The sequence below is a fragment of the Callospermophilus lateralis genome, chromosome 16, assembly GCF_048772815.1.
Source record: "Callospermophilus lateralis isolate mCalLat2 chromosome 16, mCalLat2.hap1, whole genome shotgun sequence".
NCBI classification, from domain to species: domain Eukaryota; kingdom Metazoa; phylum Chordata; class Mammalia; order Rodentia; family Sciuridae; genus Callospermophilus; species Callospermophilus lateralis.
In genome coordinates this window covers 19,344,823-19,365,405 of record NC_135320.1, presented here as the reverse complement: position 1 = coordinate 19,365,405, position 20,583 = coordinate 19,344,823, and the positions used below count along the sequence as shown (strand labels likewise).

General features: G+C 39.5%; 1 protein-coding gene and 1 non-coding gene across 3 annotated transcripts in view; both read right to left on the bottom strand.

Moving 5' to 3' along the window:
• The window catches only part of Lyn (LYN proto-oncogene, Src family tyrosine kinase), a 119,952-nt gene that overhangs the window by 90,619 nt on the left and 8,750 nt on the right, over positions 1-20,583 (bottom strand). The gene's annotated exons all lie outside the window — the stretch shown is intronic.
• LOC143382430 (U6 spliceosomal RNA) lies at positions 2,469-2,575 on the bottom strand. Its single transcript, XR_013088984.1, has one exon. It is a non-coding gene; the product is annotated as a U6 spliceosomal RNA (small nuclear RNA).

The window sequence follows — 20,583 nt, the reverse complement described above, 5'->3', positions numbered from 1 at the left end:
GTGTCTAGTTTTGATTTTTGTAAAACATTATCTGGATTTGGGTCAATTTTACATCCATAAAACCTCTGTAATCAAAATATTTATCTTTATCTAATGAAGTGGCTCCCACAGGCAGATCTTCCACTAACTCTATCACATGCTATGCAATGTCTAAGAAGTAGCATCGTCTGTCCTTCTGGTGGTTAAATGCTGGTGATACAAGGTATAGATCTAATTATGGAATTTCATTACTATATAAGAACAAAGTCAAGGTGAATAGATATTTTACACAAGGCTGTTTAAAGAGAAATTATAATATCTGTAGTACACTTTTTAAAAAGATCTCTCTTTCAATCAGGGGATGCAATATTTCAACTGTGCTTATATGCACCTGGGTTTTTCCCCTTCATAATGAAAGAATTTTTTATTTGGGTTAAAATTTTAAAAAATACTTAAGTGCAGGCCTGGTGAGGTCTACTTGTGCTGGATTTTGTAAATGTTGTCACTAATTTTGAGACTAATTTCTCTTCTTTCTTTGACTGCCTGCATAATCACTTCATTGCAAAAATTTTGTACCTTGTGTTCAGCAATTTATCCTTAAAGATATATTACAAAAAAGACAACACACAGGGAAATCTGTGATACACCAAAATACTTTTTAGTCCAACTTCTTTGAAGTATATTTATTTTAACCACCATTTCTCTCCCAAACAGCAGCTTTGCTGGGTTTGAATGTCTGTTTAGAAGGTGTTTGCCCCCGACACCCTGTGCTCTGAATTCCACCTCTCCTTCCAGGAAAACACTAGTAGAAGAAGAGAGAAGACTACTAGAAGAGGTCAATAGAAATGGATCAGACTATGAAGAATCAAACTTCCAAATCTCCACTTGGACATCTATACCTCTGACATCAGAAAACACTAGTAGAAGAAGAGAGAAGACTACTAGAAGAGGTCAATAGAAATGGATCAGACTATGAAGAATCAAACTTCCAAATCTCCACTTGGACATCTATACCTCTGACATCAGACCTGTCCATATCACAACACACTCACATCCACTCCCTCCCATTTCCTCGTTCTCAATGGAAGGCATCACTAACTGCTGAGGTTTAAAATCCAGGAATCTTCCTTGATTTCTCTTCTCCCCAAAACCAACTGATCAGAAAAGTCATTCAATGCACATACAAAACTAAACCCCAGACTGACCCCTCCTCAACTCTGCTGCCCAACTGCTCATGCAGGGAGGATTGTCAGATAAATATAGGACACACAGATATGCTGGAATTTCACATAAACAGCAAATCATTTTGCAGTATATACATCCCCAAAATTTCATGAGACATAGTTAATTATACTAAAAGGAATCTGTTGCTTACAACTTAAGTTTAACCTGGCTGCCTGTATTTTTATTCGCTAAATCTGACAGATGCTCCCACATTCCCTGCATGTCTGAACCTCTACTAATGAAAACTCTCTCCCAAGGGCTGAAGATGTAGCTTAGTGGTAGAGCATTTACTTGCCCAGCCTGCCTGAGGCTCTGGGTTCAATTCTCAGTACTGCAAAAAATAAGTAAATTAATTAAATAAAACCCCTCATGGCTTTCTTCAGAATTTGGAATAAGATTCAAGTTCTTTATCAAAGCCATCAGGGTCTTTGGATGGAGAGGGTGAGAGAGGATGGCAAGGGCCCTGCTTACGTCTCCAACTTTTCTCACCCTCTGACCTCAGCCACAAACCTTCCTTTCTTCTCTAAAGATGTCCAAGCTTTTAGTCCTCTTTAGGATCTTGCTGTGTCCTTGGTCTAGAACCCTTTCCTCCTCTTTGAGATCACAGTTCAAAGCCCCCACTACCAGTCAAGTTAAGTAGCCTCCCAATACGCACATGCCCTCTATTCCTTTGCCCACTTTATTCCTCAGACACTTTAATCTAGCCTGAGTATTTATTCGTATATTGTCTTTGCATTGCCACTGGCAGTGCATGCACTGCAGAGTAGTGACTCTTGTTCCAGAGAACACAGAACTTCTCAATATCATCTATTGGCTGACAAATAAATAACTAAGTTTCCCATCTGTAAAGTCGGATTTCTTGAAATTCTAAACATTCTTCCCCTTTGCATGCCTAATTTTTAAAATAATCTGTTGACACCCCTAAAGAATCTTTCCTGCACCAAATTCAGACTTAGTTCCACCAAGCAGTGAATGCAAATTTCTACCCGTTGCCCAGTGGTGCTGCCATTCCTAAGAGTTCCAAATCATCAGAAGCCTCATCTCAAGTCTGTGCAGAAGTGATAGATGATGCAATTAAGTACTTGAGTGTTTCATTGCATTTTAAAAAAATATGTTTTTAGTTGTAGATGCACACAAAACCTTTATTTTATTTAAAATAATTTTTATGTGGTGGTGAGGATGGAACCCAGTGCCTCACACATGCGAAATGGACACTCTACCACTGAGCCACAACCCCAGGCCCTACTTCATTGTATTTTTTTTTTCTAAATATGGAACGCTTCATGAATTTGGGTGTCATCCTTGCACGGGAACCATGCTAATCTACTCTGTATCATTCCAATTTTAGTAAATGTGCTGCCAAAGCGAGCACTGCTTCATTGTATTTTAACCTTGCAATTTGAAAAACCTAGTAGAAAGCCAAAAACCAAGGTGTTGGTATGAATGCAGAGGTGCCATAAACCTAATTCAACTGCAACAAGCTAAAAATCACAAATGAGCTGAAAGCAGGGGCCCATTTGTCTTAAGCAAAACACTTTTTAAACTTAAACTGATAGCTTTATTGTGAAGAAAAGAAGTAAAAATAAAATAAAGACCAAGGATAAAATGCTGAACATATATTGAAAATTATGTCTGACTTGGAACCTACAATTATAAGGTATAAACAGCTTAGCTGACAGGGAATGGTAGCCCTTATCATGTGTAACACTATTTTTGGCTTTCAGGCTTAAGAGGTAAGGAGTTGCCTGTGAATCACCACTGCACAGCTAAAAACCCATGTGACCGGGTCCTTGAGCAGCATGCAATAATCCAGGATTTATAATCCTCCTATTTTTCTGGGAAATGTTGGAACCTCTAAAGAAGTAAAAATTGAAGTTTTAGTTTCAACTCTTATAAGCTAAGAGAATAAAAAAAACTTTGCAGTGGTCATCCAGCCCTTGATGTTATTTAGATGGACAGTTTTCAGACAGGGCAGGAAGCCATCAGGAACAGGAGGAAGGGAAGATTATAGGTAGTGATTTTTTGTGTTGGATCTCATAAGCTGAGTCCTGAAAGAAGTATGGGGTGGGGGGTAGGGAGACAGAGCCAATATGATATACAGAAGCCAACAGTTCCAGAAATGTTATACTAAATGCTCCGATTTCAGGACTCCAAATTCTCAGAGTGTGTCAAGCCATTTCAGACAGGTAATTGTGCAAAACACGGGCACTCAACCTTCTCTAGGGAAACCTTGGAAATACAGCAAGTCAACTTCTGCTGTTGGGGTCATCTGACATTCAGCATGCTTCTCAGAACCCCTTCCTCACACCAAGAGCCAGGGACAGGAGGATGCGCAAGACGGTGTCCACCTTCCTCCCTCAAGAGCTCAGGGAACAGCAAGAGAAAGAGGTAAACTGAAGGGAACACTAATGAGACACAGCATGTGCAACCACAGAGGTACATCAACACACTCTGGGCCACAGATCAAAGCAGACAGCCAAATGTCAGAATCAGCCTAATGGAAGCACAAGATTAGCCTCTCAGTTCCAGGCTAACTGGATCTCCTCATCTGACATTATTCTTAGTCATTTTTTTTTTTTTTTTCCCACTGAGGCAATATTGATAGACTGTTCTGGACACAGGTGGTGGTAATGTGGCTGCATGTAATGCTACAGAAACACACACTTAAAAATGGTTAAAATGGTAAATTCTATGTTTACCACAATGAAAAAAAATTCTAAAAATTGATTTTTTTTTTAACCCTCCAAAATGTACATACAGTGAAAAGCACAGAACTTAACTCTCCCTGAAATTAGTTTGGATAGATGTACCCCCGGCATATAACCATCTTCCAAAATAAGACCCTCATTCCTATCTTCTCATGTTCCCACTGTGCCCCCTTCTAAGTCACCTCCCCCACTGGCCCCCATCCTTGAACTTCACACAAGCTATAGCCTTTGCTGTCTGAATTATTTTTGCTGAATGTAATGTTTTTGAGAGGAAACCAGTTGTTGCATAGAGCAGCACCTCTTTTTGTAGCTGAGTCATAGTATTTCATTTTATTGGAATGTCAAAATTCATTGAGCAGGTTTTTTTTTTTTTTTTTTTTAATTAAGCAATTTTCCGACCAAGAAAATTTTGGATAGTTCCACAGTTCTTTTCTTTCTTTCTTTCTTTTTTTAATAGAATGACTAAGGCTGCTATATACAGAATTGTACATGTTCTTTTGTGGACATCCATTTTCACTTCTCTTGCATAAGCACCTACGAGTGGAATTCCTTGATTGTGACAGAGACATCTGTTGAGTTTTACAAGAAACTATCTAAAGGCTTCCTGCAGTAGCTATACCTATTTGCATGTTGGTCTTCCCACGTCCTCACCAGCATTGGGCTTTTTTTTTTTTTTTTTTTTTTTTTTTTTTTGAGAGATAGCAATGTCTCACTGAGCAAGTATTTGTGATAGAAAGAGGGAAAAAAAAATTCTCAGGGGCAGGTTATTGGCTTCTTCGAGGGCTACTCCTTCCCTTTCAGGCAGGCTGGATTATGCTCCTTCCAAAGATGGAATTTTACATGAAGTTCATTTCTTTCATTCTTTCTTTCTTTCTTTCTTTCTTTCTTTCTTTCTTTCTTTCTTTCTTTCTTTTTCTCTTTCTTTCTCTCTTCTTTTCTTCCTTCTCTCTCTTTCTTCCTCTTCCTCCTCCTCCTCCTTCTTTTTTTTTTTTAACAAAGTGCTTTCCAGTCTTTCACAACTAATCCTGATTAAATCCTGGAAAGGCATTCTAATAGACAGACAAAGAGCAACTCAGAAGAGGTACCTTAGCAGAATTCACAGGGCGAACGCACCATCCCAGCCCCTGACTAACCAGGTACCCCATTTTTGAACACATCAAATTACTTCTTATATGTAAAAAGAAAAAAATAAAGAAACAAACAAAGGGAAAAAAAAGAACCTACTAAGTGATGTAGTTATGATGGAACTATGCCAGTACAGTCTCACTCCCCGACATAGCACCGCCTTGGCCGGGTTGTAGGACCTGTGAGAGAACAGCCATGCTTCCCATTGAGATTCTCTCTTTCTTTGTGGCACTGGGGATTGAACCCATATGTGCTGTAACACTGAGCTACATTTCCAATCCTTTTTTATTTTGAGATAGGGTCTCGAGAAGTTGCTGAGGTTCTGACTAAGCTTCTGAGGCTTCCTTGAACTTGCAAACTTCCTGCCTCAGCCTTCTGAGTTGTTTGGATGATGGTCATGCACCACTGCAGCCAGCTTGCTCCCTGTTGACTCGAATGAGCATTCAGAGTTGAGTGAAACCCACTAGGCTCCAGCCTTCCCTGCTTTTGCAAAAGAATGAAATGCATAGTCCAATAGTGAAAGGAACCTTACCCAACCCCTGATCTGCACCTCAAAATTGCAAATCATAGCAACAGAAAGCAGGGATGGTTTAACTTCAGGTACCCTGGTGGGTAATTGCCCCATAATCCTTCTGAATTAGCATTAAAAACAGCTGGGAATGGTGACATACACCTGTAATCTCAGCAACTCAGGTGGCAGAGACAGGAGGATTGCAAGTTTGAGGCCAGCCTCAGCAAATTAGGGAAGTCCTAAGGACTTAATGAGACCCTGTCTCAAAACATTAAAAAAGGGGGGGCTCAATGATTAAATGACTCTGGGTTCAATTGTAGCTACAAAAATGTATAGATAGATAGATAGATAGAAAGAAAACTGTACCCCCCAGCTCTTCTCCCAACCACACAGATAGAAAGAACAACACATCACCTCTACCCAATGCCAAGTCTTAAATGGCTATGTTTGGGAGTTATTAAATCCAAGAAAACTACCAGAAGTAGTTCCAGTTAGACTATGGGTTATACAAAAAAAAAAAAAAAAAAAAATCTTGCACATGAGCCCAAGAATAAATACAAGGCTACAAGCCTTGGTGTTGAGATTAAATGGTGCAATTAAACAATTTCTTCTAAGTTCTAGTCAATGTCAAAACACTTCCACTTCCACTGACTTCATCAGGATAAGACAACAAGAGACAATAGGGGTTTTACTTAAAGAAGCACCTTGACACTCTGAATAATGGAAGGAAGTCAGGAATCTGCAGACATCCTCCTCTTTGGAGGAAAAGTTGCACTCTTACCCATTTTTTTTAAAAAAACTGCTATTCTATTAAAATAGCTATCATCAAAAAATGGAAATATTTGTATATAGAATATTATGAATACCACACAAGAGACATTCAGCCACAGAGCACTGAGTGTTGGGAGAAAGCAGTGGCCAGAGAGATTCCATCACTTCCCAAGTAATAAACAGGGTTTGCTCAGGCATCAGAAACAGGTTGCCTCAAATGCCAGGAAGAAAATAAAAGGGAATGACCAAGTGACTCACTCAATCACATACTCCTCCGTTTGCTGTTAGTAATCTATTAACTAAAACCTTAACAGCTTTTCAAAGTCCAAGGTAGCAGCATTTTAAGGGAAAGAGTTATAAAAATGTAAAATAGCAAAGAACTACTGTCTCATGGGGAGAAAAAACACAAGCTACATAAATATTTAGCAAAGAGAGAAAGAGAGAGAGAGAAAGAATGAAGACAAGGCTCAATTCAATCGGGATTAATATAACAACAAATCAGTTGCTTTATTTGTTTTGCCAGAAGAGGAAAACTGTTACCAACAAATAGTGACCGTTGTAATAGAGGTGAACTGAGTTGTCAGCTGAAGTTAATGCAGACGATGGCTCCACCAGATCATGATTTAAACTCCTGATTTAATGCTTAAATCCTCCATGCAATGGCAATGAATTCATTTCTTTTTGTCAGCTGTGTGGTCACAGTAAAACGTGCACCCAATTGGCAGAACTGGAGGCTCTCTTGCTGAGGCTATCCTACCTGGTTTGCAGTGTCTGGATTTGTCTTCTCACATCAGAGGGGCTGCACCTTGGATTCATGTAGATGTAGAGCTAACTTGAACAAAGCCAGGCTTCCTGGGTTCAAGTTCCACCTCTACCTCATTGACCAATATTATTTGCATAAAAGGGATTATAATTGTACTTATATCATAAGGTCACTGGGAGGATTAAATGAATCCAAACTTGGCAAGAATTTAGAATAATGTAGGAATGAGGTGTGTGCTCAATAAATATTTGCAGTATCATATTCATTATTAATCTCTCAGAAGTCAACTTGATTAAAACTAAAGTCAGGGACATTATCATCCACATATTATAATTACGATTTTTTAAAAAAAATAACCTTTCAAAGTTAAAAGAAAAAAAAAAGCAAATCAGTTCGGGAAGCAGGCTGACTCACATTCCATTTACTTAGTCATTAAATAAGCAAATTATTATCTCTGTGCCTCAGATTCCTTATCGGTAACAAGACTGTCAATAACACACCTTCTGAGGAATTGATCTTCTACAGAGGACATGCATTCAATACACAATTGCAATTGTATTATATTTTATGTGAAAGTTAATTATTACTGGATATAAAAGTAAAACAAATAATAACTATGATGGCACCATTATAAAAATAATTTCCACTAAGAAAGAAACTTATTTTCCCCTTCTGTGCCCAAAAGAATCATTTCTCAGCTTCTTTTTCTCCTTGGTCCCCACCGATTAATCTTTCATCTAAAGAAAAGAACTTCAGATTGGGTCATGTGGCTCACCATCAGCTAATGTTCAGTCAGGAGGCATAAGTCATCATGCACTCTCAGAAGGCTTAGGTTCCTCCTTGGAAGGACATTAGGGCTTATGAGCCAGAAAGTTTATTTTGCTTTCTACGGAGACCAAACAATGTGTGGAAAACAAATCATCCTGTTGTGGGTTTCTCCACTGTCTATCTTTGTTCATGCAAACATTCTTTCCCTTTTAGCAACACACTTTGCTTTTATGCTTTTGCAAACATCACGAAATGCAGTGCTGGCTCCAGCCCAAGCATGCATGTGAGTTCAGAAGACCACGATCTTGTCAAAAGCTTTACTTATTGCAAATTTTAAAAGTATGGGAGCTGGGTTCAACTCCTCAGGCGGCTGATGCAGGAGGATAACTCGAGCACAGGAGTTCGGGACCAGCTTAGGTAACAGCAAGATCTAAAACAAACCAACAAAAACCCCCACAAAAATATGGGAATCACTTTCCACTAATTTCTACAAAGTTGCACAGGAAAAGCTCCTTAACAATTCCTAGGGCCTAAACATCATACGACTTTTAAGAAAAAGAAAAGCAAATATTAAATATTTATTAAGCCTCACCAGGTGTAATGGCACATGCTTGTAATCCCAGAGACTCAGGAGGTTCAGGCAGAAGGATTACAAGTTCAAGACCAGGCTGGGCAACTCAATGAGGCCCTGTTTCAAAATAAAAAGGGCTGAGGATTTAGCTCAGTGGTAGAGCATTACTGGGTTCCCCACTATCAAAAAAAAAAAAAAGTTTATATTTTTATCAAGTCTCTGTTGTGTTTGTACATCCACACAAATGAACACAGTGAAATTTCAAAATGACCTCCTATTATTATTCACCAAGTAACAGACGGCCACAGGGAGACAATGAGAAGCTAAGTGACTTGCTGAAGATTATATACCTCCAGAAACGGGAATCTATCTTCAAATATGGAGCCAGGTCCTGTGACTGGATCCTACGCTTGGTCCTACGTGACACTTCCTTTCATTAAGAGGGAATGGCTAAGAAGCATGCATGCATCAAACCTTGGGAGAACCCTGAGAAGCTGTAATTTTGTCAATTCTCTAAGTTAGGGAGCTGGGGCTCACTGAAATGACTCCCCCAAAGTAAACCTGGGAGGTAGGGCACTGCCATCATCTCAGGCAGCAAGGATGGGTGGACAGCAGAGTGTGGCAATTAAAAATGTCCACAGTGTGACCCTCAGGTTTAGAACTTACGTTTCAGGGCTAGAGGTAGAGTTTAGTGATAGAGCATTTGCCTCATATGCCCAAGATGTTGGGTTTGATCCCTAACACTACAAAAAAAAAAAAAAAAAAAAGTGTGAAAGTGTGAGACTCAGCTTTCAGAAACTCCCTTCCAATGAATGTTCATTCCAGGAATAAACAATGCTGGCCTTTACATCCTGGAGGAGTCCAATGAAGAAGGTCTTTATTTTTATTTTTTTCCAGTAGAAGATCAATAAGAGAAAAAGTGTTTTATTGCAGTACTGTTCCTGATAAAAGATATAATAATAATGGTTCCTATCCAACAATATTAAACTTTAGAAAAATCACATTATCTATAACACCTTGAAATTCTGCAAAGTTAAATTAGTAAAACTGGAAACAGTTCAGTCTGGGAAACATCAAAAGCCATGTACAAAATGTTATTAAAAAGGACTGGGAGGTAGCTTAATGGTAGAGCACTTGCCTAGCATGTGCAAGGTCCTGGGTACAATTCCCAGGAGTGCGAAAGAAAAAAAAAATTAAATAGAGTTGTCTAGAACATATTGTCCAGACAGAAAGCAGATGAGTGGTTGGCTAGGGCAAGGAGAAAGGAAGGGTTGGGGGAGACAGGGAGTGACTGCTAATGTGTGCAGGATTTCTTTTTGGTATAATGAAAATGTTCTAAAATTGTGGTGATGCTTGCACAGCTCTGTGAATAAGCTAAAAACCACTGAATTGTGTACTCTTAAATGGGTGAATTTTATGGTGTGTGGCATACATCTCAATAAAGCCATTATTGGAAAAAAAAATCAACAAAAAAGGTCCCAAATATCATGATTCTATTTACATGACATTTTGGAAGAAGCAAAACAATAGTGACAGAACAGATCAGGGGTTGCCAGGGATGGGGATGCGGGGAGCACAGGGGAGTTTTTTGGTGGGTAACAGAACTGTTCTGGATCCCTATTACAATGGTGGTCACATGAATGTTTACATGTATTAAAATTTTTAAAACGGACTTGCTATGTTGCCCAGGTTGGTCTGGAACTCCTGGGTTCAAGCCGATCCTCCCTCCTCAGCCTTCCAAGCAGCTGGAACTACAGGTGAATACCACCATGGCTGGCTGGTACAGCAAAAATTAAAGTCTACTGACAAAACAGAATCAGCAGACCAAAAAAAATTTTTTTTTTCTTAAAATTAAAGATATTTTCATTTTCATTTTGCTATTCTTTTCAAAAGAGAAAAAAAATGGTTCCATGCAGGGATGAGTTTGTCAGGATGAGCCTAACTATTATGGATAACTATAAGGCTCTATTAAAAAAATTGTTTACTAACTTTAATAAACTGATGAATCTGAAGGCTTCGAGTACTAGATTCCTTTACTAAATTGTTGAAATATTTTGGTAGATGCATGAAGTAGTAGGTTTTTCCATTCAACTTAAGAGGAAAAACAAGGAAGAAAAAGCAAATTTTGAAGTGTGAGACAGAAGAGAGTTCCAAGAGTGGCCCTCAGAATCATCTTGTAGGAAGACAGAGGTCTATTCAGCACTGAAATGCAGACTCCTGCTCTCAAGGCTTCTTTAACCTAGGCTTAGAGAAGGATCAACAGGTAGAGCATTTGTAATTCAAAAATTAGAAATGCACCAATATCCGAGACATTTTGAGCATCGACAAGATGCCACAAGTGGGAAAATCCTACCCCTGACCTCATGGGATGGGTTACAGTCAAAACAGAAGTACACTAAAAATCCTGTATAAAATTACCTTCGGGCTGTGTGCATAAGGAATATGTGAATCATAATGAATTTTGTGTTTCGAGTAAGGTCCCCTCTTGAGATCTCATTTTGCATATGCCAATATTTCAAAATCTGAAAAAAAATCCGGAATCCCAAACACTTCTGGTTCCAAGCATTTTAGACAGGGGAACTTAGCCAGTAATTTATTGTCAGTGGGGTTGGGGAATACCTTTTAAAACATAATACAGAGAACTTTACTTTCCTTAATCTAAAACCTGATTTTTCTTCTATATGGCATGATAAGGGTCATATAAATCAAAGTTCTAACATACTGATACTTGTTCCTCATCTCTGTATCAAGAGAAATTGGGCCAAGATTGGTGGGCGGTTAGTCATAGGATTCTACGTGGACTTTGAACCTGTACAAAGCCAGTTTTCTCAAGTAGCATGGTTCTCCATCCAGCCAATTAGGTGGCAGTTACTTCCTCACCATTAAAATGGATGCAAGGAGTCTGGGGAATACCTCTACCAAATTAGGCAAAAATTGTTGTTCTTTGTTTCTATATCTATAAAATTGGCTTTAAAAAAAACTGTTTTATATGATATCAGGGCAACCAGTCTTTCAGGTTCAAAAAAAATGACTTCAGTGATGTTCAGAATCACTTATCCTCCTCAAAACAAACAAACAAACAAACAAACAAACAAACAAAAACTGCTTTATCCCCCATAGAATGTTTAAGAACCATCTCATAGTGAAAGAAAATGTTTTCCCTTTGCCTTTTGCCATAACACTATAAGGGAGGGGAGGGGAGAGGGGAGGGTTGAGGGGAGGGGAGTAGGAAAGACAGTGTAATGAATTGGACAGTATTACCTTATGTGCATATATGACTACATGACCAGTGTGATTCTACACCATGTACAACCTGAAGAATGAGCAGTTACACTCCATTTATGTGTGATGTGTCAAAGTGCATTCTACTATCATGTATAACTAATTAGGACAAATTTTAAAAATAGGATCTATCAGATTTAAAAAAAATATATTATGAACTATTAAAAAAAATAATGAATTTGCAGGTCAGGTGCAGTGGTGCACTCCGTTAATACCAGAAATAGGGAGACTGAGACAAGAGGATTGCAAATTTGAGGCAGTCTGGGCAACACAGCAAGATAAATAAATGAATAAATAAATAGCCAATGTTGCATAATGAGCTAGATCCCTCAGAGAACTCTCAGGCATTGCTATAGTTTGGATAAGCGATCTCCAAAGGTCCATGTGTTAAGGGTTTTGTCCCCAGAGTGGTGATATTGGGATGCGCTGTAGACCTTCAGGAAGTTGGGCAAAAATGTAGCTACAGGGGCATTTAACAGGAGGTTGGGAGTTACAGGCGCCAGGTCCTTAGCTCATGCTCATGAAGGGAACTGTGGAACCTGGTCTTTTCCTCTTTTTCTGTGTCTGGCTCACGAGGTGGTCAGTTCAATTCACCAGTGCTCCTGCCATGATGTGCTGCCCAGTCAGAAGCCCAAAGCAATGAGGCCACTCATTCCTGAACAGGAACTTCTAAAACCAGAAGCCAAAATAGTTTTCTCTCTTTTTAAATACATTACATCAGATATTTTGTTATAGTAAGTAATATGAAGCCCACTAATTTAATAGCTGTTATTACTATTTTGTGTAATAAGAAAATGAGGCTTGGAGGATTTAAGGAATATTATCTAATGTCCCAAGACTAATATTCAACAGAGTGGGCTAGAACCCAATTCCTGAATTTCTGCCCGTAACTCTGACATCCCTTTACTACCTAGAACATCCCAAAATTCACAGTGTAGCACATCTCACCAGGCACTATCTTGATGCTAACCCATGTCCGACATTCTTCAACAAGAAGAGTAAGCAATTTGGCCAAGTCATTTCCCCATCTTTTCTTCTTTGATTTCCAACTGGGGAACTCACTTCTTCACTTGGAAATGACTCTGCTCTGGTGAGGTTCTGGAGTCCAACATTTCCCTCCATTCTCAGGATTCACTCCTGTTCAAATCCTCTGTGACATCCATGATTGTGCACAGAGACAGTGATGAAAACGCAGAGATGCCAAATATCAACAACTGTGGTTGGTGCGGGGAGGGGCGGTATTAAACTGGAGATTGAGGGGCTCAGATAGTCAGACCACTGTCTTCCTGGGGTGTGATTATTCCAAACCACACCTGGAACTTTTTCACAAAAAGATGGGTTCCTTGATACTCCACTGCCTGGTATGTTCTTCATAGTTTGTGTGAAACAATTTAAATTCCTCATTTTACTTTTTAATATGTTTTAATTTTCTGAGTATAGTTGTCCCTCAATATCAGTGGGGGAGTAGGTCCAGTGTGCCCTGAAGATACAAAAATCTATGGATGCTCAAGTTCATTTATAAAGTAGCATAGCATTTGCATATAACCTACACATATCCTCCCATAGACTTTTTTATTCATGTGTTTTATTTTACCTGTTTATTTGTTTGTTTGTTTTTTGCAGTACTAGGGATGGAGCCCAGGGGTGCTCAAACACTGATACACATCCCCAGCCTTTTTAGTTTTGAGACAGGGTCTCACTAAGTTGTCCCAGCTGGTCTTAAACTTGAAATGCTCCTGCCTCAGGCTCTAATGTCCCTGAAATTATAGATGTGGGACATTGCACCAGCCCCTCGTATGTACTTTAAATCATCTCTGGATGACTTATGATACCCAATACTATGTCAGCACTATGTAAATAGCTGTATTGCTTAGACTCAAAAAGAAAAAATAGTTTGTACATATTTGGCACATGCGTAACTTTTTAAAAAATATTTTGGACCCAAATTTGGTGGAATCTGAGGATGCAAAACCCAAGAATATGAAGGGCCAACTATATATATGGAACAATTCTGCTATTGAGAACTAATGGATATAACTGTAAGCCATACCCATGCATATTCATGAGTAGTGAGTATCCAAGAAATGTTTTCTGAATGATGAATAAATAAAGCATTACTTCATGGATTAATAAATTCCACAGGTCACATTATGTCTCTCTTCCTCTCTCTCTCCCCCAACCAAAATAAATATCAAAACTACATGAAGCAAAGCTGAACCATCCTTTGGTCAGAAAGGAGCTGGTCCTTAACATCTGAAAAAAGAAGTCCTATTTTACTGAATACAGCATCACTGAACGCATGGCGCCAGTTAGTGCTTTCAAATGCCTGTGCAGAGACTGGCTGGATGTCAGTCAGCAGGATGTCTGATTATCTTGGGTCAGTGGAAAACACCCCATCACACCCACACATTTGCATTTATAAATGTATTTAGTCATGCAGACCTGGGTAGAAAAACAAGCTAAGAATAGCTCCTGCCAAATAATTTTACTAATTAAAGGATGAATAAAAAGGTATTTAAATAAGGCTTAGGTCAAACTCAAGTGTGAGAAATAGCAACCGAACAGCCAGGGTCTACAGCAGGTCCAGGACTCCCTTCCCAGTGGAATGTCAGGAAATCCAACGCAGAGATGCCAGACGCAGCCAAACCCACAGCTTGAAAAGGGGTTCATCTGCCAAACCAACTGGCTTTGTGGTGCTTTTCAACTGCTTCCGCTGCAGTATTGAAAAGCCTACCTTGAAAATTCAACTAAAACTAGAAGCAGGGTGGTAGATGCCCTTGGGGAGACAGCATGGCTCAAGTGGCTCCAAGGGGTCCCCCTTCATTCTGCTTGGGGATCTGCCAATTGTTATGAGAAGGTCTGGCTTGACCTGGACTTTTCTGTTTTCTGTACTTTTCTTTCTTTTTTAATTTTTTTTTATTTATATATGACAGTGAAATGCATTACAATGTTTTCTATACTTTTCTATGTGTGTGTGTGTGTGTGTGTGTGTCATGTTTTAGAAAAAAAAAAAAAACCACTCTCACAGTGAGAAAACTTAAAAAAAAAAAAAACACAACAACAACAACTCAAAAACCTATGAGGAACAATTCCATGAGAAATATTCTTTCCGGGGCTGGGAACGTAGTTTAACAGTACTTGCAAGAGGCCCTGGATTCAATTTCCCAGCAAAATAAATAAATAGGGGCTGTGGTTGTGGCTCCGTGGTAGAGCATTCGCCTAGCATGTGTGAGGCACTGGGTTGGATCCTCAGCACCATATAAAAGTGAATAAATAAAAGAAAGGTATTGTGCCCATATACAACTAAAAATAAGAAGAAGAAAATAAATTAATAAGAAAATAATAAAATTAAATTTTAAATTAAAAAAATGGAATCCATGATTACACATCTAGAAATAGCAGTATTGTATTGTCAAATCAGAGAGTGCTTTTTAAGCCAACTCACCGTGCCTACTCTAAGAAGCCCTGTAGGACAGTCACTTATCCTGTGCTGAAAGACCTCTAAGGATGCACAAGCATCCTCTGTACCACAGCTGAGTTCCCCACAGGCAGCCCGATCTGTTAGAAAGCTCCTCCTTACTTTCTGACCCCAAATCTCTGCCTTTGTAAAACTCTCCATCATCTCACTCTACCTCACATCACTGCCAGTTTGGCACTTTGTCAGTTAGAAATCCACAGTCCTTGTATTAAGTGACTTAGTGAGAGACTCTGTTACCCCCCCCCCCACACACACACACTCAGCTAAAAACAGATCCCTAGTCTGCTTGGTAGGCAAATCCCCAGGCAGAAAAAGGCATTTTTATCAAACTTAATGAAATGTGCTCAGGATCATTCCTGTCTCTTTGTACACATTTCAGTTCATCAACATCATTCTTCTAAAGTCATTTTTTAAAATACACACATGATACATTTTTTAATATTTATTTTTTATTTGTAGTTGGACACAATACCTTTATTTCACTTAATTATTCTTATGTGCTGCTGAGGATCAAATCCAGGGATTCACACATGCAAGGCCAGCGCTCTACTGCTGAGCCACAACCCCCACCCCGGCACACATGATAAATTTTACATACTAATTATTTTTAAGACTATAATTCAGTGGTATAATCATCACCACCATCCATCTCCAGAACTCTCTTCATTTTGCAAAACAGAAACTCTGGGCTCATTAAACAATAATTGTCTGTGTCACAGCCCCTGGCACAGCCTCTGGCAGCCACCATTCTATTTTCTGTCTCTACTTCTGTCTAGGGACCTCATATAAGAGTGATATTTGTCCTTTGTGACTACCCGCATTTAATGGAGCATAATGTCCTTGAGGTTTACCCAGACCGTAGCAAGTGTTGGAATTTCCTTCTTTTTATGGCTGAATAATATTCTATTTTATGGATATACTGCTTTTTGTTTTATCTATTACATGTACTTTGGTTGTTCCTATCCTTTGATTTTGTAGATAACTCTCAATGAAGGTGAGTACAACTATCTCGGCAAGACTTCACTTTCATTTCTTTCGGGTATATTCCCAGAAGTGAAATTGCTGTATCAAGTGACACTTCTATATTTAATTTTTTGAGAAACCGCCATACTGTTTTCCTTAGTATCTGCACCATTTTACATTCCCACCAGCAATGTACAAGGGTTCCAATTTCACCATATCCTCACTACCCCCGCCTTTTTTTTTTATAGTAACTATTTTAAGCAAATTTCTTTCCATAATAACAATGACTACCATCAACCATGTGTTTCTTATGTGGTTAGTTTGTAACCTATTACAATCTGCAACCATCACTACCAATGTCTGAGGTTTAAATACAGGGACCCTGAGGCTAGCAGGTCCAGCACCTTGCTAGCAGCCTACAGCTAGGAAGGGACAGACTGGAGATTTGAGGCTCAAAGTGTGACCAACTCCGCATCCTGTGCTCTACCCACTACCCTGCACTGCCTTCCTTTTACTATATAGACGGCAAGACGGGAACTGTACCACCCACAACCAAAGAAGATTAATTTCTCAGCATTTGGATTTGTGAACAACCCCGAGAAAACAGAGCACAACAGACTAGGGCAGGACCTCACAGGTTCCTACTTCTCCAAAGCACCCAATAGCATTCAACACACTGTGCCCAATAAAAACACACACTTTTAAAAACACTGTGGTTATGGAGCCCAATTATCATCAACCCCACACCAATCTGGGTGAGTAGACGCAGCACAGAGTGGACAGCCAAACTCTGAATATCATGAAGTAGGAACCAAGATCACTTGCAGGATTTTGCTCCAATCCTTGCTTGTCCATTCACTTCTCTGTTTATTTCTCCCACTTCTATTTTGTCACTCTTTCTCTCCCTCCCCCACTCCTTTTATTCTTATAGTTCAGGACTGTCTATGGAACATGACTTTACAGATTAATCCAAAGCAGATCCATTCACAAACCAATTACAGACAGGAACAGGAACTCTGGCCAGTCAGGGGCATCCTGTGCACGAGGATGGAGAAAACTTCTACCAGAATGTCCAGGGAGATGGATCCTATGAAGCTTGGGTTCTGTGATAAGGGGAGGAAGGGCAAGAGGGCTGGGCGGGCAGACAGTAACACCCCTGCACATCTACACGTAAAACCACACAGAGTGGTTACTTGGTCAAGGCAGGGGCTGACTTCAAATGTGGGGAACTGCCAGAAGGCAGAACTAGAACCAAGGGGCAGAAATTCCAAGGGCAGAAGACTGTGGCTTGAGAGGAAAAGCATCCTGCTTACATCCACAGCTTTCTGCTTTGGTTTAAATATGTGCCCTAGGGCTGGGGATGTGGCTCAAGTGGTAGCGCGCTCGCCTAGCATGCGGGAGGCACTGGGTTTGATTCTCAGCACCACATTAAAAATAAAATAAAGATACTGTGTCCATCTAAAAAACTAATAAATAAATAGATAGATAGATAGATAGATAGATAAGTGCCCTAAATTTTATGCCTAGGAAAATGAATGCCCAAAGTCACATGTTAATGGTACTGAGAGGTGGGACCTCCGGGAGATGGTGGGGGTCAATCCACAGTGGGTTCTTGCAGGAGTGGCTCTATAATAGAAGGGAACTGTCTCAAGCACACCTGCTCTATCTTGGCATGTGATGTTATCGGGCACCATGGCAGCCCTTGTAAGATGCCAACTAAATACCAGTGCCATACTCTTGGAAGAGTACTACAGCCTCCAGTACTGTAGTAAATTCCTTTCCCCATCCCCTTTCTTTTCTCCCTTCCTTTCTTCTTTCTGATATTTTGCAGTACTGAGAACTGAACTCGGGCCTCACTGTACCACTGAGTTCCATCTCCAGCCCTTTTTATTTCAGTTTGAAACAAAGTCTGCCTAATCCTAAACTTGGGATCCTCCTGCCTCAGTTTCCCCAGTCCCTGGGTTACAGGAGTGTAATCACACACTTTTCTTTATAAATTACTCAACTCAGTATTAGGTATTTTGTTATTGCAACAGAAAAAATGGAAAGATACCTTCCAAAAATGAAATGAGCCACTTTGGGTAATCCCAGTAATATGCCTGTCAGCATGCCCTCCGGATGTCAACTCTGTCACCTGCATGAGAATTACCTTTGAGGGCCAGCGTTCCATGGAGTGACTGTGTAATATGTTCGGTAAATCTCTACATTCTATAAATTTCTATGATTCTAATGTTGGCCAGCAAGGAACACAGGTGATTCTGAAAGCCCAGTGGTTGATCCTGGACACAGAAGGGGACAAATCACTTGTCAAAGGGTACCCAGAAGAGCTTTTGTTGATGATCCATCAAAGCAACAACAGTGTAACATTTAAAAGTCATTCACCAGGGGCTGTGGCTCAGTGGTCATGTGTGAGGCACTGTTTTCGATTCTCAGCACCACATATAAGTAAATGAAATAAAGGTCTATCAACAATTAAAATACATACATATATATATATATATATATATATATATATATATATATATATATATAGTCATTCACCAAAGCAATGGAGAATTATTTTCTTCTACTAAATTCTTGAAAGTTAAAGTCCAAGATTATTCATGTGTAATGGAATTTAAGGAAAATTACAATTAAGCCTTTCATCAGTGGTTACCTTAATTAATTTAAAAATTTAAAAATAATTGAAAACCATAGAGTAGAAGATACATAGGGACTGGGAGCAGAGCATGTGCTTAGTAGGTGCAAGGCCCTGAGTTCAATCTCTAGCATCATATTACACACACACACATACACACACACACACACACACACACACACACTCACAAAGGCTTACAGACAATTACAAAATTCACCTTACCCTAAAATTTCTTGTTTATACCTTTGGCATCTGTTCAACTTCAAACAATTCAAAAGATCAATGTGGTCCAGAAAGACAAAACAACTGTAACCGTGCCACCTTCATGACCATAAACTCTGCGTTAAAAATTCACTTGAAGCCAGGCATTATGTGACCATTCCCAAATGTGAATGTCACTCCCCAGGTCATGAAGCCCCTCCTTATTTAAAATGGATGAAGCTCCAGCCGTTCTGGGCTTTTAAATCTTTGCATTTCTCTTACAGGCAGCAACTGGAAAATTCTTTCTCCCCTTACAAAACCAGCTGGATCACCATGTTTGCGCCATCACCGACCAAGACATCCCCCTTTTTTCAATATACATATTGTCTTATAAACATGTGTGTGTGTGTGTGTGTGTGTGTGTGTGTGTGTGTGTGTATTAGTTGTAGGTGGCCACAATACCTTTGTTTTTATTTATTTTTATGTGGTGCTGAGGATCAAACCTAGTGCCTCACGTGTGTTAGGCAAACACTTTACCACTGAGATACAAGCCCAGCCCCAAGACCCCTTTATTGCTGCTCCCACACACACATATATATACACACATACATCTAGGACAACACTGATCACACTCTTGGTGTCCCTGTGCCCTCTCTGATACTGCAGCACTTCCCAGGCAAGATGGTGATGCCTCCCCCATTAGACTTTGAACCTTTCTTGTTCCCTATCTGTTTGTTAATGGAAGGAAGGAACAGGATTCCCCCATTCCAAGGCGGAAGTGCTCAGTCACGTAGTAAAATACAGCTCACCCACTGTGCACCAGAAACAATGCCACTGGAGACATTTATAATAATAATCCCCAGTGTCTAATAATAATAATAATTTTATTATACTTACTATTATCATTAGGTCCTGGGGAATTGAGCCCAGGGGTACTCTTCCACTACATCCCCAGCTCTTTTTACTTTTTTTATTTTGAATCAAGGTCTAACTAAATTGTTGAGGCTGGCCTCAAAATAAAATCCTCCTGCTTCAGCCTCCCGAGTGTCTGGGGATTTACAGCCATGCACTACGGAATGTAGCATTATTATCTTCTTTTAAAGGAAGAAAGGATGAGACTAACTAACTTGCCCAAAGTCATAAATTGGTAAAGCCTAGACAGAAATTCAGATATAACTTAGTAGACCACTTTTCTTTGATATATTATCTCTCCTTGTCTCTCACAGGCATTGAGCATGGTAGACGTTCAATATGCTGTGCCTGAAATGCAGCTGGCTGCTTGGTTTGAACCAAATATTGCTATTTCTAGTGAAAGTGATGCTTTTAATAAACTCTAAACCAAAAGAATAATTCCAATGCCAATCTGATATATTACAGCATATTCTCCTATTTCAAATTGAATGGAAAAGACTAGTAATCCTCCAGAAATGTAGATAACCTACTCCAAATGGCATGTTTCTTCACTAACATTGCCGTCACCAAGAAGTTTTAAGCAAAATTAGGGCAAGATCAACATTATTTAGGGCAGATTTCAGGTACCTACTTGCAGGTGACCGTTATGTGATTAAGCCTCTGATTCTCATGACAAACAGCAATAAATG